Below are 21,274 nucleotides of genomic sequence, written 5' to 3'. Positions count from 1 at the left end.
CAATGTTAATATCAACAGTCATAACAGAAAGTCACTTCTACGTTGTTCCCGATAAATTTCTCTATGTTTCAATTGTTAATATTCCTTCCGGTCGTTACCGGTCACCATAACTAAAGTACTTTGCTTATTCGTATATTTTCTATGATTATTACCTGCCAATTCTCATAAGCAGAAAGTGACAGGTGAAGCGAAAATCTTTGTTTAAAGCAATGTAGTGTTGAATAAAAATCGCTCAATAACTTTCCTTTCAACCCTCATAACTTTGTCATTTCTTTCTCTTTTTTCACCGTAGACAGACGATTGATTATGAAATTGCGCGTCCGATCGTTTAACGTATCATAAACACCTATACACTGCATTGGTACCGAAAATACACCTGAACTTTAATGACCCAGTCACTGATAACAATCACGTGACATGTGCGATTTATCTAATGGCCCTAACTACTCGCGGTAACAGCCCGGTACATCAGAGGGCCATGTCAAGTGAGTGCTAAACATGTCGGTTTCTTTATAAATTTACCATTTTTCTCTGATCGAACTGCTATCCTGGGGATGCTAATTTTGTATCAAGCAGAATGTTCACTCTCCTTCTAATATAACCTCCTTGGTCATACCAATATACGACCGAGACCACAATTGTCTGTTCTTCTTCGCTTATATACGAATATAGTCCCTAGTGTTTACTCGTTTAAACTAATATGATATGTTACTTGTAACTTTTCTTTTCATTTAAGGTACCTAATACAATACCAAAGAGCTTCCAAAACTTAAAATTACTGGAATTTATTACAGCTTTGTGTTTATTAACTTAATTCTCTGGTTGATGAGCTCTTTTGTGGCCGGTAACAGAGTAGAGAGTAAAATCACAAAAATACTGAACTTAAGGTCGTGATAACGTCGCTGTGAGATCGTAGCGCAATCTCTCCGAATAGAAACACGCTCTCGCAACGATTATACAGCGACCTTTGCGATCTTACTACGATCTTAATGCGCTTTCACTACGCTTCTACCACGACCTAATTTCGCCACGACCGCACCACGATTGTTTTGAACATGTTTAAAGATGGCCACGCTCTTTCACGATCTTTCACAACCGTGGTACGACCTTACTGCGACCTACACGAACATCAAAATTTGCATTTTGTTCACAGATCGTAGTGCAATCGTGGCTTAGTGGGACTGGGGTATAAGAGAAAACTCAATTCGAAACATCCATAATCACATGGCTAAATCAAATAACAAAACGCATCAAAAAAAGGATAGACAAGAATTATCAATTTCCTATATTGGTGTCTGTATGATCTATAAAATATATAACTTTCTCACTGAATGTATACAAAGAGGGTAACCAAAGATTTTGCGACGATGCAAATATTAAACTTTACAATATAAATAAATATCTTTAACCAACGATGTCAAACAGCAAAAGCTATGCAATTAACAAATAATTATATACTTTTATCCTGCAATTGGGTGTCCTACTATACAGATACAGCCCTACAGATATCGCTATGCTGTATCTGTATACTATACAGATATCGCTTTAAAGCTCCGCCCACTGCCGGACTGAGTATTGTTTGAAAGAGGGACGAAAGACACCAAAGGGACAGTCAAACTCGTAAATCTAAAACAAACTGACAACGCCATGGCTAAAAATGAAAAAGACAAACAGCAAAACAATAGTACACATGACACAACATAGAAAACTAAAGAATAAACAACACGAACCCCACCAAAAACTAGGGGTGATCTCAGGTGCTCCGGAAGGGTAAGCAGATCCTGCTCCACATGCGGCACCCGTCGTGTTGCTTATGTGATTACAAATCCGGTAAATAGTCTAATTCGGTAGGTCAAATTCATGAAAGGGAAGGGGATTGTAGTTACGACGTAAGGAACATATCCGATATCATTTGTGAAACGGTTATTCCATAACGGTCAACCAACTCGTGATGGCGTCCGTAAAATTTACGAAGGGATGATTTCAACTTCACCATTTGGAACTCTTGGTTTAATAGCTTCCTTGTGAGCAGTAACCCTCTATCAAGAAAATCATGATAGGAAATGCAAGCACGGGAATATCGTATCAATTGGGAGATATATACCCCGTATGCAGGTGCTGCTGGAATGTTGCTACTTAGAAATGGAAAGTTCACAATTGGAAAGCTGAAATCATCTCTTTTGTCGTAAAGTTTTGTCTTCAACCGACCCTCATTGTCAATTTCTAGATGTAAGTCAAGATATGAAGCCGACTTAACTGTATCTGTAGTATCCTTTATCACCAATTCGATGGGATAGATGCGATCCACATAGTCACCAAATTTTGAATTGTTTAGTGAAAGAACGTCATCTATATAGCGGAAAGTAGAGTTAAAGGATATTGCTAACTTCTTATCTTTCTTCCTAAGAAGTTCCTGCATGAAGTCAGCCTCATAATAATAAAGAAACAAGTCAGCAAGTAGAGGGGCACAGTTTGTTCCCATTGGGATACCGACAGTCTGTTGAAAAACACGTCCTCCGAACGTAACAAATATGTTGTCAATCAAGAAATCAAGCATCTTGATAATATCGGTTTCAGAGAATTTTTTGTTTGAATCAGAATGGTTCTTTACAAAGTATGATTTATCCCTCCCTAAGACAAGATACTTGTATCTACGTTGGCCATTCTTTTTTATGAAGCAAAGTAATACCAACTCTTTTAATTTGTCTTTTAGTTTGGAATGTGGAATACTTGTGTAAAGAGTAGAAAAGTCAAACGTTTTAATACTGTTACAAGATGAAAGAGAGTTAGATTGTATGTACTCTAAAAGATCTTTGGAATTTTTAAGTATCCACATCTGATTCACGCCACCTCTAGAATAGGCAGTTTCACAATAACTTTGAAGCCCGTCTTTGATTGCTGATAAAATGGATGTTAATAATTTAGAAAGGGGTTTCGTGGAGCACTTGGAAGACCCAGCAATATACCGTTGTTTGTAAGGACACTTATGTAGTTTAGGTATCCAATACAGTGATGGAAGATCCAGTTCTTCATCTTTGGTTGAAATACCAAAGGAACAAAGAACAGACCTATGATTATCCAGGATTTCCTCTTTGGTAAGTGTCGTGAGGGTATATGTTGGGTTTCCAAGTGAATTGTCTATTACCTGTGTGACCTCAGAATGTGTATTCCCGTTGCATTCCAATGAGCGATGAAAATTGTCGATTTCAAAACTTGAATGTGTATGATTGTGTTACAAAATCAACCATGTCAATTTCAGCATGCATGTTTGGTGAAATTCCGTGTCAAGTCTGAAGCGTAGGACAACTTGTACACTTCAAATTCAAATTGGACAATGTTTTGTTATTTGTTTTTACTATTGAAATTAGTTGTTATGTTAAAATGGATAATTATTCTCATTGAGCGATGTATTATTATTGACCATTCGAGATTATTTTTTTGCGAACCCTTCTTCAGCGTAATGTGTGATTTTGATATTACTACGCGGGCCTCAAGGGTTCAAAAAATCGAAAATAAATGCTAAATATGTTAGTTTTTGTGTCTTTCAAAACTGAAACAATATACAGAATTAATTGCAGGATAAAGACAATAACTGTTTAGTGTCTTTAAATATCAGCTGTATATGTACTCGGCTCGAAACAGGTGTAGTAGCTCGCTAAAAGCTCGCATACACCTTGTTTCCTAGCCTCGTACAAATACAGCTGATATTTAAAGACACTAAACAGTTATTGTCTATATATGCTTCATGTAAATTATTTAACAATGAAATACATTAATTATGAAATTTGAAGTTTTACCAAGGGCGCTAATAATTAATGAATAACACTGTCTACCACACAGCATTTCGGGGACACTTCCTGCGGTATCTTTCCCCCTCTTTTATAGCTGACTATGCGGGAGCTTTTTCTAATTATTGGGGGCATTATGATGACCTATAGTTGCTAATGTTTGTGTCATATAGTCACAGAGTCATCCTCATTGCTTCCCTCAATCTTTATTCTATCACCAATAGTTTCAACACCTAGTCTGATCAAGCCTTGATCAGTAAGGTGCTGAAAAGTGTCATCTTCTATCCTATCATCTTAAAAAAAATTAATTTGAAAGATTTGCAGATTAAGTTCTACAAGAGCACGTTGTATAGCAGACGACATTTTGCCACTATGAAAATAAACCCGAAAAAATTATACATGTTTTCGGTTATTTTCGAAAGTCTACCACCACCACATAATGAAAAAAAGCACTGAAAGTAATTGATTAACCACCTAGTATAATATTTTTTAAACCAAACATAAAACATTTTGACCACTGATCATAAATTAAAGTTGTTTGAACTGAACATAATATTTATTTTACTGAACATAATGATAAGTCTACAGAACATAATATTTATTTCACTCAACATAATGATCACAGTACTGATAATAAAGTGCTGCGCTTTAGCGCATGATACGCCCGTTGCTCTTTTAACTTGTTTTTAAAAGTGTTAGTTATTGTCCCAAAATTGGAAAATCCCCCCTTTTTTAAGCATAAAAATTCATAACACGGAAATGTAAAATCTTAAATTTATAAAAATTGAAAGGGAGCTTACATCAATAGATATAAACAATTCACCAAAGTTTCATGGACATTGGTGAAAGCCTTTTTGAGTTATTGTCCGAAGTGTTAAAAATCCCCCTTTTTTATGAATAAAGCCCCATAAATCCAAAACTTAAAATCTGAAATTTACAAAAATTGAAAGGGAGCTTGCTTACATCAATAGATATAAACAATTCACCGAAGTTTCATGGACATTGTAGAAAGCGTTTTTGAGTTATTGTCCGAAGTGTGGACAACGGACCCCCTTTTTATAAATAAAGCCCCATAAATCCAAAACTTAAAATTTGAAATTAAAAAAAACGAAAGGGAGCTTACGTCAATAGATATAAACAATTCACTTAAGTTTCATGGAAATTGGTGAAAGCGTTTTTGAGTTATTGTCCGAAGTGTGGACGACGGACGGACAGACGGACGGACAACGGTATACCATAATACGTCCCGTCTAAAGACGACGGGCGTATAAAAAGTGTGTTTGACCACTGAATATTTCGGTTTCTGTAATCAACATAATGAGAAATCTACATAATAGAATAATATGTTGACAGAAGATATTTTCAAAAGTACTGAATATAAAGACAAAAGTATATTGATTAAAGTGCTGAATATAATACCTGATTAAAGTGCTGAAAATAATACCAGATCTGCACAATATAATGATTATTCTACTGATCATTATGATGTTATTGCTCAACATAATTGTTATACTACTGAACAATGTGAACATAATAAAAGGGCACTCATAATCGAGAAAAAACGCTGAAAATAATTAAATTTTCACAGCATATACTAACAAGTAAACTGCGAGCTACTGCTCACTGATGATACCCCCGCCGCAAGTGGATAATATTAATAGTGTAAAAATATGCAAGTGTTCGGTAAACAGGAAGTTGTCGAGTGATGAATCTGAAAACGCATCACACGATATAGCTGACTTATATAAATCCTGAAACCAAATTTCAGAAATCCTTGTATTGTAGTTCCTGAGAAAAATGTGACGAAAATTTTCAACTTGGCTATCATGTGTAAAATCATACAAGTGTTCGGTTAATAGGAAGTTGTCAAGTGATCAACCTGAAAACGCATCACACGGTATAGCTGACTTAGTTAAACCCTGAAACCAAATTTCAGAAATTCTTGTATTGTAGTTCTTGAGAAAAATGTGACGAAAATTTTCAACTTGGCTATCATGTGTAAAATCATACAAGTGTTCGGTAAACAGGAAGTTGTCAAGTGATCAATCTGAAAACGCATCACACGGTATAGCTGACTAAGATAAACCCTGTAACCAAATTTCAGAAATCCTTGTATTGTAGTTCCTGAGAAAAATGTGACGATAATTTTCAACTTGGCTATCATGTGTAAAATCATACAAGTGTTCGGTAAACAGGAAGTTGTCAAGTGATCAATCTGAAAACGCATCACACGGTATAGCTGACTTAGTTAAACCCTGAAACCAAATTTCAGAAATCCATGTATTGTAGTTCCTGAGAAAAATGTGACAAAAGTTTCATGGGACGGACTGACTGACGGACGGACGGACTGACGGACGGACAGACAGAGGTAAAACAGTATACCCCCCTTTTTTAAAGCAGGGGTATACATATGAACAACGAAAGACAGCTATCACAAATAGATTCTGGGTGTATATGTGACTGGGAAATGTGTTGGTCTGGAACCACACACACACAATAAACAGTACGGACTCTGACTCTGGGACTAGCTCTTGTAACAAAAGACGACTCTGGTTAGCGCGATGTATAATTTAATAAGTTCAGCATGGAATACAATTGTACAGAGTTGGGACTGCTCAGTGTAATACTAAATCCAATTTGCCACATCAAAATAACAACAAAGTTTATATAACAAACCAAAACTACTTGTACTTGACAAATATTTCTCTAAATGAGTGAGAAAATTCAAATAAGGGTAACAGAAAAATTAACACATACATGTAGATAATAATTAACAATTATAGAACATGCTGACTTATTTATGGGATTAAAGCCTTGGCTTGTCAAATACGAATAATCTGAGACTACTATAACATGTGTTATAGTAGTCTCAGGAATAATAGATCATTTTGAAGTAAAATGTCGCCATTAAAAAAAAAAAAAATTCAAACATGAAATTATATTAGCTTAATCTTCTAAACTTGACTTAAATCTTGCACAATAAAAATATCAAAATCCCTAGTGAAATATTGCAAATATAACAACATCACTGGTTTTACAAAATCTTTAACAAAATGTCCAAAAAGTATCAAAATAAATTTTTGTCCATTTTTAGCTCACCTGGCCCGAAAGGCCAAGTGAGCTTTTCTCATCACTTGGCGTCCGTCGTCCGTCGTCCGTCGTCCGTCGTCCGTCGTCGTCGTCGTCGTCGTCGTCGTCCTGCGTCCGGCGTTAACTTTTACAAAAATCTTCTCCTCTGAAACTACTGGGCCAAATTTAACCAAACTTGGCCATAATCATCATTGGGGTATCTAGTTTAAAAATTGTGTCCGGTGACCCCGCCAACCATTCAAGATGGCCGCCATGGCTAAAAATAGAACATAGGGGTAAAATGCAGTTTTTGGCTTATAACTCAAAAACCAAAGCATTAAGAGTAAATCTGACACGAAGTAAAATTGTTGATCAGGTCAAGCTCTATCTGCCCTGGAATTTTCAGATGAATTGGATCATCGGTTGTTAGGTTGCTGCCCCTGAATTGGTAATTTTGAGGAAATTTTGCTGGTTTTTTTTGTTTTTATCTTGAATATTATTATAGATAGGGATAAACTGTAAACAGCAATAATGTACAGCAAAGTAAGAACTAAAAATAAGTCAACATGACCAAAAAATAGTCAATTGACCCCCTAAGGAGTTATTGCCCTTCAAAGTCAATTTTTAATAATTTTCACAAAATTTGTAGATTTTCACTAACATTTTCCACAGAAACTACTGTTATAGATAGAGATAATTGTAAGCAGCAAAAATGTTTAGTAAAGTAAGATCTACAAACACATCACCATCACCAAAACACAATTTTGTCATGAATCCATCTGTGTACAATGTTTAATATTAACATAGACCAAGGTGAGCGACACAGGCTCTTTAGAGCCTCTAGTTCCACTGTGACACAGCTATGGCGTTCCATATTCCTTGTCTGTCCTATTATATTCATATATGGTATTTGAAATGAAAATAAGCACAAAACCAGTCATTTTAACAATTAAGATCCTATCAAGGAACCCTTTGAAAGTGACTATATCAGAGACAAAAACAAAATGTATACAATAGATATAAAAAAAGAAGATGTGGTATGATTGCCAAATAGACAACTCTCCACAAGAGACCAAAATGACAGAAATTACCAACAATAGGTCATCGCACGGCCGTCAACAATGAGCAAAGTTCATACCGCATAGTCAGCTATAAACTTTAAAGGCCCCGAAATAACAATGTAAAACGAGAAAACTAACGGCTAACTCATGTACAAAAAATGAACGAAAAACAAATTGAACACATAAACAAACAACCACTGAATAAGTATACAAGACAAAAAGAAAGGGACAGTACAAAATATGTTAAGAATCTAATCTAAAATAAAAAATGAAAATAATCCTCGTACAAAATAAATATTTATATATAAAAAAGGTGACTAGATGCTCTGCAAGGGTAATTAGCATATTTCGAATTTTACTTAATATGTTTTTTACCAACAATTTAAAAAAAATAATAAATACATATTTGAACAATAAAACAAAGAATTTTTCATCATAGGATCGGGATATTGTAACTTGTTAAAGGAATTCGAATGTGAAATGGTGGTAGCTAACCACGGATCCAAGAAAAGACACGTATTATATGTCAATAAACACGATATTAAAATAAGAAGATGTGGTATAATTTCCAATGAGATTTCTGTTTACTACAAGCTATAACTACTGGAAGAAAAGGCTCAAGTAAAATTAAATGTTATCAAGGATTGGAGAGGCCTTGTTATCTGAAAGACAGAGAAAACAACATGATTGTTTTTATATCGGGAACTTTTCAATATTCCAAACTATAGAATCCGACAAATTAACGAAAAAGTTTATTTTTAGTGAGAGCAACATTTTATCAAACCATAATTATTAATATCTTCAATATAAAAAGAAGGAGATGTGATAGGATTTTCAAAGTTAAAAAAATTAATGGATTTAAGCAATTACAGTCGGCAATAACAGGTTCCGACATGAAAAATAAGAATTAATACACAAACTGACGGCCTAATTCATAATAAAACAATTTACGAAAAACATATATGACATACACGAAAAAACGACAAACACTGAACTACGGGCTTTTGACTTAAAACAGGTACATACAGAATTTGGCGGGGTTAAAAATGTCTGTGTGCGCTCATTTCTAAAAAAAAAATACCCTATCACAACACAAGACCAAACTATAAAAAAAAATCAGTTGAATGATCGGATCATCATTTAATACTATCAATGACGATATCAGATCAGGTGCGGGATCCAAACCACCGTGACGGAACACCCTGAAATTCCACAAAATAAAAAAAAATCGAAAAACTTGAATGGGGTTTCAATCACCAACACTCCCTCTCCCCTCATGCCGGATCCGCTCAGTCAGACTCAACTTTTTGAGTGTGTAATTTAGGTATAAACAAGAATGTGTCCATAGTACACGGATGCCCCACTCGCAATATCATTTTCTGTGTTCAATGGACCGTGAAAATTCGGGTCAGAACTTTAATTTGGAATTAAAATTAGAAATATCATGTCATAGGGAACATGTGTACTAAGTTTCAAGTTGATGTAACTTTAACTTCATCAAAAACTACCTTGACCAAAAACTTTAACCTTAACTTTGCACTATCATTTTCTATGTTCAGTGGACCATGTTATTGGGGTCAAAACTATAATTTGGCAGTAAAATTAGAAAGATCATATCATGAGGAACATGTGTACTAAGTTTCAAATTGATTGGACTTCAACTTCATTAAAAACTACCTCGACCAAAAACTTTAACCTGAAGCGGGACGAACGGACGCACAGACGAACGAACGAACGGAGGCACAGACGAACGAACGAACGGAGGCACAGACCAGAAAACATAATGCCCCTCTACTATCGTAGGTGGGGCATAAAAATTGATAAAAATACAAAATAACTAACTGAAATTAAATTGTAACAGAAAAAGGAGAGAAAATCATTCCAGAAATGTGTTGCAGCATTGGATTACAGTAGTTTTAATAAATATTTATATGAAAGAAGTATCATGGAAAACATAAACTAATCATGAATGTGGCAGAAGAGATAGTACACGGTTTATGTTCTTCTCGTTGATATTGTTCAGGAAGGCTCAGAGTGATTGTACAGTAAACTTGCAAGCAATTGTACAGTCAATAAAAATATCCGACATGGAGAAAATGAATATATTTGGATTTCTACTGGAACAATGACTTCAAAACTTTCAGACAGGTACGACTATATATCAGAAAAGGTACATGAGGAAATTCAGGTAGCAAACATTGATTTTTCGATGTTTTTTTTAGACATTTTTCGTCGTTTTTTTATACATTTTTGATCCCTGTTGTGTGGCAAATTTGATCGTTTCACACATCATGGAGCTCCATCATTCTAAGGAAAACGTTTGGATGCACATAGCTTTCTTATTATTTTATTGGTTCTTTACGAGAATATTTAAGCTACCAAAACCTGAAGCAGAAACGTTACATAGCTATATATAGTAACATAAGAGTTCATCAAATTTTCTTCAAGCAACTTGTTATTTTGCAAATGTCGGGGCCCCTTTTGACAGTCTCCCGAATGACCAAATTATTAGAAAACCGTACAGTTCCGTTTCCACACTATGGTACTGGTCTCTCCGAATAGAATCACGCTTTCACTACGCTCTCGCTATAATGATACAGCGACCTTTGCGATCTTACCACGACCTTAGTGCGAACTCACTAATACCTGATTCCACCACGATTGCTTTGAACATGTTGTATACGCTCATCACGAACTTGAAGACCTCACCACGACCGTGATACGACCTTACTGTGATCTTCAAGATCGCGCTACGATCGTCAACATTTGCATTTTTTCACAGATCGTAGTGCGATCGTTGCCTAGTGTGACCGCAGAATTAAACTTTATTAGTTGAATAGAGCCACATGAGCTTAACAAAAAAATATTACTTCCCTTAGCCCCATATGTTTACCATTTCCTGGTAACAGGACTCAATTTGGCAAAAAAAGAGGGAAAGTGCAGGGTTTATAAATTAGCCAAATTATGTTTAATAAAAAGAAATAATATAGATATTCAGACATTTAAAACTTTTTTCAGTTAAAAAAAACAAATAAAAATAGTGTTCAAAAGTAAACTTTCGTTAAAAAAATATGGATTATTTGAAAAAAAAAACCAACAAATTGCACACATTTAAAGAACATTTTATATATAAAATAGAATTTACAAATAATTTAACATAAAACAGATAATGTTTATCTGTTTATCTTTTAATAAAAAAAAGTTATGTATTCCTGTCGACAGGAAAAATATGTCCACAAATCCGAATTTTGAGCGTCCGTCGTCGTTAACTTATAAACAAATTTTCTCCTCTGAAACTACTGGGCCAAATTTTACCAAACTTAGCCACAACCATCATTGGGGTATCTAGTTTAAAAATTGTTTCCGGTGACTCGCCAAACTAACCAAACTAACCAAGATGGCCTCCATGGCTAAAATAGAACATAGGGGTTAAATGTATATTTTGGCTTATCACTCTGAAACCAAAGCATTGAGCAAATCTGACAAGGGGTAAAATTGTTAACTAGGTCAAGATCTATCTGCCCTGAAATTTTCAGATGAATCGGACAATGGGTTGTTGGGTTACTGTCCCTGAATTGGTAATTTTAAGGAAATTTTGTCCGTTTTCTGTTATTATCTTGAAAATTATTATAGATAGAGATCAACTGTAAACAGCCATTATGTTCACCAAAGTAAGATCTACAAAAAAATAAACACGATTGAAATGGTAAGTTGATCCCTTAAGGAGTTATTGCACTTAATAGTCATTTTTTACCAATTTTTCGTAATTTTTTTACAAAAATCTTCTGAAACTACTGGACCAAATTCAACCAAACTGAGCCAAAATCATTATTAAAGTATATTTTAATATATCTGCTCTAAAAAAAATTATATGAATAGTACAACTGGTTGGTTGGTTGCTGTCCCCCAATTGGTAATTTTCAAAGAAATTTTGCCGTTTTTTGTTATTTTCTTGAATGCTACATGTATCATATATAGAGATAAACTGCAAATAGCATTAATGTTCAGCAAATTAAGATCTACATATAAGTCAACATGACCGAAATGGTCAATTGACCCCTTTAGGAGTTATTGCCCTTTATAGTAAATTTTTAACAATTTTCATTAATTTGGTAAATTTGGGTAAGTTTTTACAAAATGTGTTCCTCTGTAACTGAAGGGCCAAGTTCCTTACAGCAGGGACGTATATATAAGTCCTTGCTTATATATAGAGAAAATTGTAAGTAGCAAGAATGATGAGTAAAGTATGATCTACGAACAGATCACAATCACCAAAAAACAATTTTGTCATGAATCCATCGTTTTCCTTTGTTTAATACACTCATAAACCAAGGTGCGCAACACAGGCTCTTACGAGCCTCTAGTTATACTTCATTGAACTTTTGATGTCGTCCCATAGGCCGTTAGTTTATTTCGTCTTAATTGTTTCACATTTTTTTTGCCGTGGCCTTTTATAACTGATATACAGTATGGGTATTTGTCATTTTTTGTCAAAGGCCGCACGGTTGGTTATAATTGATAATACTACTTCGTTGATCTCCGGTTGATAGTTGCCAAATTGGCAGTTATACCACATCTCCTTACTTCTTATGATATTGTATACATTTTTCGTACATGACTTTAAATTTCGCGTCCTGTCTAAACTATATATGAAATATTAGTCGCTTGACATTAAAAGCAAACAACTAACAATCAATCAATTTAAGCTCGTGTTTAATAAGTAGAAAATCAATTAATATTTGGGGTTAAAAGGGGGCGGTGACAGGAGGTCTTTGAATGTAAATATGGTGGCCTGGTAAGAGCTGGAATCAATAGGCATGCTTAGCGACAAGTTAAGACTATAAAAATAATTTTTAAAAATCCGCAAAAAATCGTGCTGCCCCATTCCCATCCTTAGAATAACAAAAGGTCGTACCCTTACTGTTATTGTCCGTGTGTTTTATTATTTATCCAGCTAGTTGTCCATATAGTGTCCTTCTAAGGAGGCAACTGTTTAATATTCGGGGGGGGGGGGGGGCTTGATAATCACAAAAATAAATGGTTTGTTCTGTGGTAGTTTCAAAATACATAACCTGACTTACAATGCATTGGAAATAAACTCTGTCTATTCGAAAGTATTAGATGGCAACAGATTCTTCATAAAATTCATTTTTTCCCAAAAAAAAGTCGTGAAACAATTCCGAAAAGTTCATATAATAAAATTATTAATATTATTTAAAATATACTTGAAATGTCTGAAAAAGGGTTTCATTTAACTTGAGCTATATTGTGTCAGATACACATACCTCACTTTTATTACAGGAGAGTAACTACATTGAGGCAAATTTTAAGCTTACGTTATAATTTTATGTATACTCAAAATTTGAATAAAAAGAAGTATCATTTTAGATATTTCTCATCAGACTCGTTATTTTTCCTTAAATCTTTTATTTATTTATTTATTTCAAAGTCTAATTTTCTGTCAACCAATGTATTCGCTGATACTGTTTTTCTCTTTAGCCCTTTCTAGCCTATTTTGCTGCAATATACTTGATACATAATTTTCTAAAGTTGTTATTTTACATTTTTTTATGCCTCAATTATGGGCATTATGTTTTCTGGCCTGTGCGTGCACTCCTCCATCTGTCTGTCCCACTTCAGGTAAACGTTTGTGGTCGAGGTAGTTTTTAATGAAGTTGAAGTCCAATCAACTTGAAACTTAGTAAACATGTTCCTTTTGTCTTTGTCTGAGTTGTCATTATAGATGGTCCTAGCTGTCTTTTTTAGACGGTCCGAGTTGTCCCAGGACGGACATGTTCTGCAACTAACTAAAATGCCCCAAGTTTGAACACGTTATTTGATTTCGTGATCACCATACTAACCAAATGAAATGTGAACTGGAGAGTTGTCTCATTGGCACTCACACCACATCTTCCTATATCTTTATACATTGATATATTTCGTAACTTTTTACCTTAAAAAATCCTGGTCCTATGTAGATTTGGAAGTTGTCGTCAGCAAAAGATTAAAACACCGTTCATTGCGGCTTCCGTTGTCGTTGATTTCTATATTTTATGCAATGTCAATTTCATATATATCATGCAATACTTTCTCCGCAATCAGGGGTTCATTAAGGGATACACACAGTTTGATATTCATGCTAATAATATATAACAGTTACGATTTAAAAATCAATTTTAATTTAGGTTGCAGTAGGAAAAAAACAATATTAGGTCAATGTCATAAAGATATAAACTTTTTAGTATTCTGAATAAAACTGGGGAAAGGAAGGGCGCATTTAAATCTTGCCCTATCCCAGTTTCGCAGTCTCATACATATTTTTTGTATGAGGCTAAGAAATTGGGGAAGGACGAGGTTCTACCGAGCCCTTCCCCTGTTTTGCGCCAAGCACAACAAAGTTTATATTCTTCTGACATTGACCTAATATTGCTTTTATACTGCAACATAAATTAATAAATTGATAGCTATTCAAATCGTAACACAAACGAAAGACTTATTTTCATCCCTTCATGGACCTCTGATTGTGGAGAAAGTGTGCCATGATGAAATTGACATCGTACACAATAGAGCTTTGTTACAATATGTTATATAAAATAAACACAACTACATGTAGTTGCAGTATAATAACATTTTATATTTTTCTGACATTGACCTTATATTGTATGTGTAGATGTACTTAAAGATGACAAAAGAATTCAGTACTGAAAAATGACTGAAATTTTCAGTACTGAAAAATGGCTGAAATTTTCAGTACTGAAAAATGGCTGAAATTTTCAGTACTGAAAAATGGCTGAAATTTTCAGTACTGATAAATGACTGAAATTTTCAGTACTGTAAACAACTTTTTCTCAACATTACTGAAAATGATATAAAAATTTATGTACTGAATAGTGATGTTTCCTAAAAGTACTGTTTATATAGCGGCATTTAATGTACTGTTTAGTAATATTTCTTAAAGTACTGTTTATATAGCGGCATTTAATGTACTGTTTAGTGATGTTTCCTAAAAGTACTGTTTATATAGCGACATTTAATGTACTGTTTAGTGATGTTTCCTAAAAGTACTGTTTATATAGCGGCATTTAATGTACTGTTGAGTAATGTTTCCTAAAAGTACTGTTTTTATAGCGGCATTTAATGTACATGTAAACGCTAGTCAATTTGTTGGTAGTGTACTCCAAAAGGGTAAACATATCCTGATCCAAATGTGGCATCTGTCGTGTTGCTCATGTAAGTACAACTTATATATGTCATTCGGTACGTCAAATTCGGTGGATGGGACGAGATTGTAGTTACGAAAAATGGAACATATCCGTCGTAATCTGTAATGAATATGTTCCATTTTATATTAACTTTTGATATAAAGCATATGAAAATAGTGGAATTAATTTTAGGAGTGCAAAAATGCATTAAATGTTTAGATAAATAGTGTGCATTTGATGGCACTTTTAATTTTGTTTACAATTTTGACTTTTCAACTATTTACACTTCTACACAATCTTATCAAACAAAATGTTTCTTTTTTAATTAAATTCTCGTTGAAAAACCGATTCCCAATTCACTTGTTGCAAATCGCACAAAGCGTTTTTTCTGTAATGAGAAGGTTGATAATAATATGCTTTATCGCTATGTTGTGCATTTTTCCTTTGATCTTTTTTTATGTGATAATTTTCATATCATGCTTCTCGCTAGAAACTAAGGAGGTCACGTGGCGTTGCTAACGAAATTGACATGAAATTAACAACGTCGTCATAGGTAAAATAGTGATAAACAGATTATCATTGGGCATCTCAACTCGATTGCTTTTCTCACTTTCGCTCAAGGGGTACAATCAAAATCACGTGATGGATATACACTCATTGGAAGTAACAGTCGAGCAGACCGTTAGAAAGGTAAGTAGTCGAATTTACTTGTTTATATCAATAAAATTTAATATATAAGGTAGTGCACCGAATGTCGGATACTATCTAGTTTTGAAATACACAATTATCCTTGCTGGAAAGCGTGCAGTTAATGCTAACAATTCGACACAGTTCCAAAATAACTGTGTCGAAGTGTTTGCAATAACTGCACGGTTTCTAGCAAAACAATTGTGTATGTTAAAACTATATACTATCGGACATTCGGTGTGTCAACTTATCAACCAAAATTTAATTGATATAAACAAGAAAACGCAACTACTAACCTTTCAAGCGGCGAGTTCGACTGTAACTTCCAGTGTGTGTATATTCATCACGTGATTTTGATTGTACTCCTTGCTGTACCAGCTCAAGCGAGAAATTCAATCTCGTTGAGATGACCAACGATAATCTATAAATATATGCTTACTGGTCATGTGAAATGAGATGTTTAACGTTTAATTTTTTTCCTTGACAACATACTTTAATGTTTATGGTCAAACTAAGAAAAGAACAGCCTAACTTCCATATAAATTCAAAACATGTACCGTTATCATAAGGATATTTCTGTTAAATAATCAAAAATTCCCTAAATTTACTGCCAAAATTTACCCAACGGATCTTACTTAAACTCTTCAAATATTACCAGGAAATGCTATCCTTTTCTATATTTAGGTATTTCAGTTTTGAAACTCTGTGCTAAAATTAACAAAAGGGACGATTTTTGTTCCCTTTTGATATTTTCTTTTTTTGGACGGTTGTTTAAATTTGCTACGTACACATGTATTTCATGAATTTTAACTCGCACGCTTTGCCCGTGTCTGTAGTGAAGTTATGGATTTCAATGAACGCAATCTTTGTCTATTACTGTTAAATTATTAACTCAAGGAATTATTTCATATATATATAACGTTTTGCTTTGTGTTTGTTTTTTCTACATTGGCCAGGGATATAGGGGAGGTTTATGATCTTAAAAACATGTTTAACCCCGCCACATTTTTGCGCCTGTCCCAAGTCAGAAGCCTCTGGCCTTTGTTAGTCTTGTATGATTTTAATTTTAGTTTCTTTTATATATTTAGTTTCTTTTATATATTTAATTTCTTTTATATATTTAGTTTCTTTTATATATTTAGTGTCTTTTATATATTTAGTTTCTTTTATATATTTAGTTTCTTTTATATATTTAGTTTAGTACGACGTCCATTATTACTGAATTAGAATACATTTTTGTTTAGAGGCCAGCTGAAGCACGCCACAGTGTTTGTGATCTTCACGCTGCATTGAAGACCTATTGGAGGCCTTCGGCTGTTATTTACTCTTTGGTCGGGTTGTTGTATCTTTGACACATTCCCCATTTCTGTTCTCAATCTTATATATTTCACCTCTTTAAAATTCAAGAGTCTATTCTAAATTGAGGTAAATTATATGGCCTTCCAAAAACTTTTTTCCACCCTAATATCACTGAAGAGATATTAATTGACGACATCCGAAAATGGTGTTATAAATTTAAGCACCTCATGTTTGTGGTTTACCATCTTTGCCACAACTTCATTGTTTTCTGTTTGGTACTAGTAGTATAAAGATCCATGTTTACATCTTGCACTGTAACCGGCGCGCTAGACCGCACGACCACCTGGGCTTCATATATATATATAAACAAGTATAAATTAAAAACTACGTTCAAACCTATGATTGCGTTGGATAAAACCCGAAATGTTACGTGTGCATGTAAAACAAATTTCATTGTAGAGGGGTCTAAAAACAGCACAAACAACATTTTCCAAAAGACCAAAAAAGTGAAAAAGTATATTTAAACAAAACGCATTTGACTAACAGGTCGAACAACTGATGTTCTGTAACCATGCTGACTGCCGGCATTGACGGTTGCCAAATAAAATTGATCACAAGATGTAACAAAATGGATCTTTATATACATTTAAGGTGGTATGGGTGTCTTTCGCCATCTTGGATTGTAAAAAACAGAGAATCTAAGGTCCATATTTTCTATCAAATTAGCAAAATTTGATGCAAGTATGCAGATTTTTCATGTGTTTTTACATTTAAAAGATCCAATTTATAAGAATATAACTTATAAATATAAATATATGTACAAGTGTAGATAATTTTTGGTTGTTTTTAAATATTTTGAAATTGTCATTTTAAGGGGAGGTAACTCTAACATAGTGCATTTTCTGTTGGATTGTTCATGGAATTTTCCTCCTTTGTATTTTAGCCGGGAAAAACGCACGGTGACCCTATCTTTTCTTTTGATATTATCAAAGCATTGTTTGAAAGCTATATTTTCCTAATTTATTTTACAATTCTATCATTTCGTTTAGTTTCTATTCACAAAATGGTGTTTTTTCCTGTATAATTCATACAAAATGTGTCATTTTGTCACGACCCGTAGCTTGAAAAAATGCACGGTGACCTATCATTTTTATAATATTTTTCAACATGTATCAATAGATACTACATTTTGGCAAAGTATGAACAAATTCTATCATTTTTATTTTAGACTCCCATACCACCTTAATACTATATATAATAAAAACTATATATCATATGCCTTTTGTATTGTTTATTCAGAAGTCAAGCAGTTATTTTGGTTTGAATTGTTTTACCCTTCTACGTTCGGGGTCTTTTATAGCTTATTATTCGATATTGTTTTTTTCTCATTGTTGACGGCCGTACGGTGACCTTTATAAAGTGTTAACTTAAATTATTTGGTGTGTGGTGGAGAGTTGCTTTATTGGCAATCATACCTTATCTTCTAATTTTCATATTATCGTATGGTGGTGTTAGGTGGACGAACAGGCAGGTGGGGATGAACTAAAATGTAAGTTCCTAATTTGTGTTATCATCTTTTCCTACAGTTTTCAACCCTGACCCCTAAAACCTCACAGGAAAGACTCCACATATGTTGAAATAGTGCACCTACTTTTATGATAGTTTTTTAAGACTTTTGTCTCAATTTCTCTAAGAAACTCGGTAATTTGTCAGCTAAATTTAAGAAAGAAACTAGTTTTCTGTAATCAATTTATCTTTCATTTTGAAACCCAGATCCCTCAAACTTGTCAGGAATTGTGCACATGCTATTATAGAACTGTTGCAGGATTTTTATCTCATTTTTAAAGTATTGTAAACTTTCTAATTGTTAAAAATTATTTAGAGCATTCCGGCTATTTTAGTCTTTAAACTATTAAAATTAAAAAAAACATCGTGTGTACGTAGTACAAGAATTACATTATTAAGGAAAATACATTATAGTTCTTTACTCCTTGGTTGCCATTAAAATCAAATTCCCAAGGTTTGTCAAAAAAAAATTCGTCCTGTTTCTAAACAAGTTCTTTGGAAGACATCAAGACTTTGTTGATAAATATCCAGTATCAACTTTATAAATAATACATGATGGTCTTGAAGTATCGATTTTCGGTACTAATAACGTTGTTTTTCATATTGATGACGTGTTAAAGCCTCTCCTTTTTTGTTCTTGTATATTTTTAAACTTTTCTGTTTATCCAATTTTGATTGTATTCCTATAATGTAGATCGGCACTTATACATCTCGTCAATGTGTTATTGTGCTATGGTCAATTTTGAGGGCTTCACTTTATTTTTTTCTAATGTATTTGTCGACTGATGTACCCCGATTTTTGTCGATTTTAGCTATTATGTCTGTTTGTTTTGCTCACACATTGTTCTCAATATAATGGAATTCTACACGACTGTCATACCATTAAGAGATTTTGCTAGCCATAAAACCAGGTTCAATCTACCATTTTCTACATAAGGAAATGTCTATACCATGTCAGGAATATAACCGTTGATCTCCATTCGTTGGATATTTTTGAGCTTTTGATTTTGCCATTTTATAAAGGACTTTCCGTTTTCAATTTTTCTTAAAGTTAGATATTTTTGTTACTTTACTTTTGGTATGCCAAAGACACGATTCCTTTAAACAGTGATCTCTCACCTCAACTGATAAAACTACTGGTTCAAGATATTACCTCAGTCTTTAGCTTTTAATCACTTGATTGGGCATTTCGTCCACAGATTGTAAAACTCGTCAATGGAAACTAATAATGACCTTAACAATGACGTACTGTGATAGAAAAACTGAGTTTTTTTTCTTCAAAAGAATCAAAAGCCGTAAAGCAAACAGCTTACAATAAACAGCTATGCCAAGACAGCAAAAAGTGGCATCCGTCGTGTTGCATGTGGATATCCTAGGATATGTAAATAATGATTAAAATATGAAGTCTCCAAACTCTTGAGCATCAGATCAGAAAAATTTTAAAAATCGAAACTGACCCTTCATTCACTTTAACCAACAACAGCTTAAGTTTGTAGTCACATGAAAAATTCGATCCAAGTGTCGGAGAGTTAGTGACAGACATGTGAAAAATAACATTAAATCTCAACGCTTTGGAGTAAAATACCGGAAGATAAACAAAAATGATACCTTACTTTTACCAATTTCAAACACAATTGTGTCTATTTTCAAGTAAATCTACCGAATCATACTAACGTTAGTGTAGTACTTGTGAAAAAACTGACAGAATAAGTTCTGAAACTTTGGAACAACAAACGAGAATAAAAGTTATAAATCCTTTAGGGGATTCCTTTATTTAGTTCTGATAATATTGTAACGTTTTTAGTAAACAAATCTACAAAAAAATGTAAGTTTACTGTAGGGAATGGTTCATGAGTAAATGCACGGACACGACTGGAAAAGCCATTTTTCAATCTTTCAAGAACCATAACTCCTGAACGGGAAAAGTCAAAATCGTCATTATTAAACTTGACCTCCATTTTGTCATCAGTAACAACATATTAAAATTTGGGATGCTTTGGTTGAACAGTTCATGCGTAAATGCACGGACACGGAGAGATGGAAAATACCAAAGAAATAGTTAAGCTCATAGGTCAAAGAAAAAACTGACAACCCCATGATAGAAAACAAACCAAAAAAACCAAACAGCAGTTTACAAACACAACATAGAAAAAGCACAGACTACAGCAACATGAACTCCTTTAAAACCAGGGTTGACCTCAGATGCCTCGTAAGGATAAGCAGATCCTGCTCCGCATGTGGCACCCTTCGTCTCGCACAGGTAAGTTCACATTTCTGTGATAATAATGTCTATATATGAAGTCTCATGAGTAATAAGTTATTAACAACAGATATTGAATGCGGTTTATTGTTCAACAATTGATTTATTTATTCTATCAAAACATTATTGTGAACTTTTCATTTGAATATTAGTTTGCTCTAGTTATAATACTACTACACGAAGTACTATAATCAGAGATAATTAACAACAAGAGGCTGTCACAACGACAGCAAACCGGATTTATTAACATTTATTTGTATCCTGCCAATATCACAAGAACCATAACTGATGAACGGTGAAAGTGAAAATCGTCAATATCAAATTTGACCTCCATTTTGGCAT

At 33.8% G+C, this 21,274-nt stretch overlaps 1 long non-coding RNA gene across 1 annotated transcript in view; it reads right to left on the bottom strand.

Moving 5' to 3' along the window:
• LOC134705266 (uncharacterized) overlaps window positions 1–13,976 on the bottom strand; it is a 54,414-nt gene extending 40,438 nt beyond the window's left edge. The window contains exon 1 of the long non-coding RNA XR_010105521.1: window positions 13,872–13,976. This is a non-coding gene — a long non-coding RNA (uncharacterized LOC134705266). The remainder of the gene's footprint in view (window positions 1–13,871) is intronic.
• Between the last annotated feature and the right edge of the window lie 7,298 nt (window positions 13,977–21,274).

Source organism: Mytilus trossulus, chromosome 2, assembly GCF_036588685.1.
Source record: "Mytilus trossulus isolate FHL-02 chromosome 2, PNRI_Mtr1.1.1.hap1, whole genome shotgun sequence".
NCBI lineage: Eukaryota > Metazoa > Mollusca > Bivalvia > Mytilida > Mytilidae > Mytilus > Mytilus trossulus.
The sequence above is the reverse complement of the archived record's forward strand: the minus strand, read 5'-3'. Positions and strand labels throughout refer to the sequence as shown.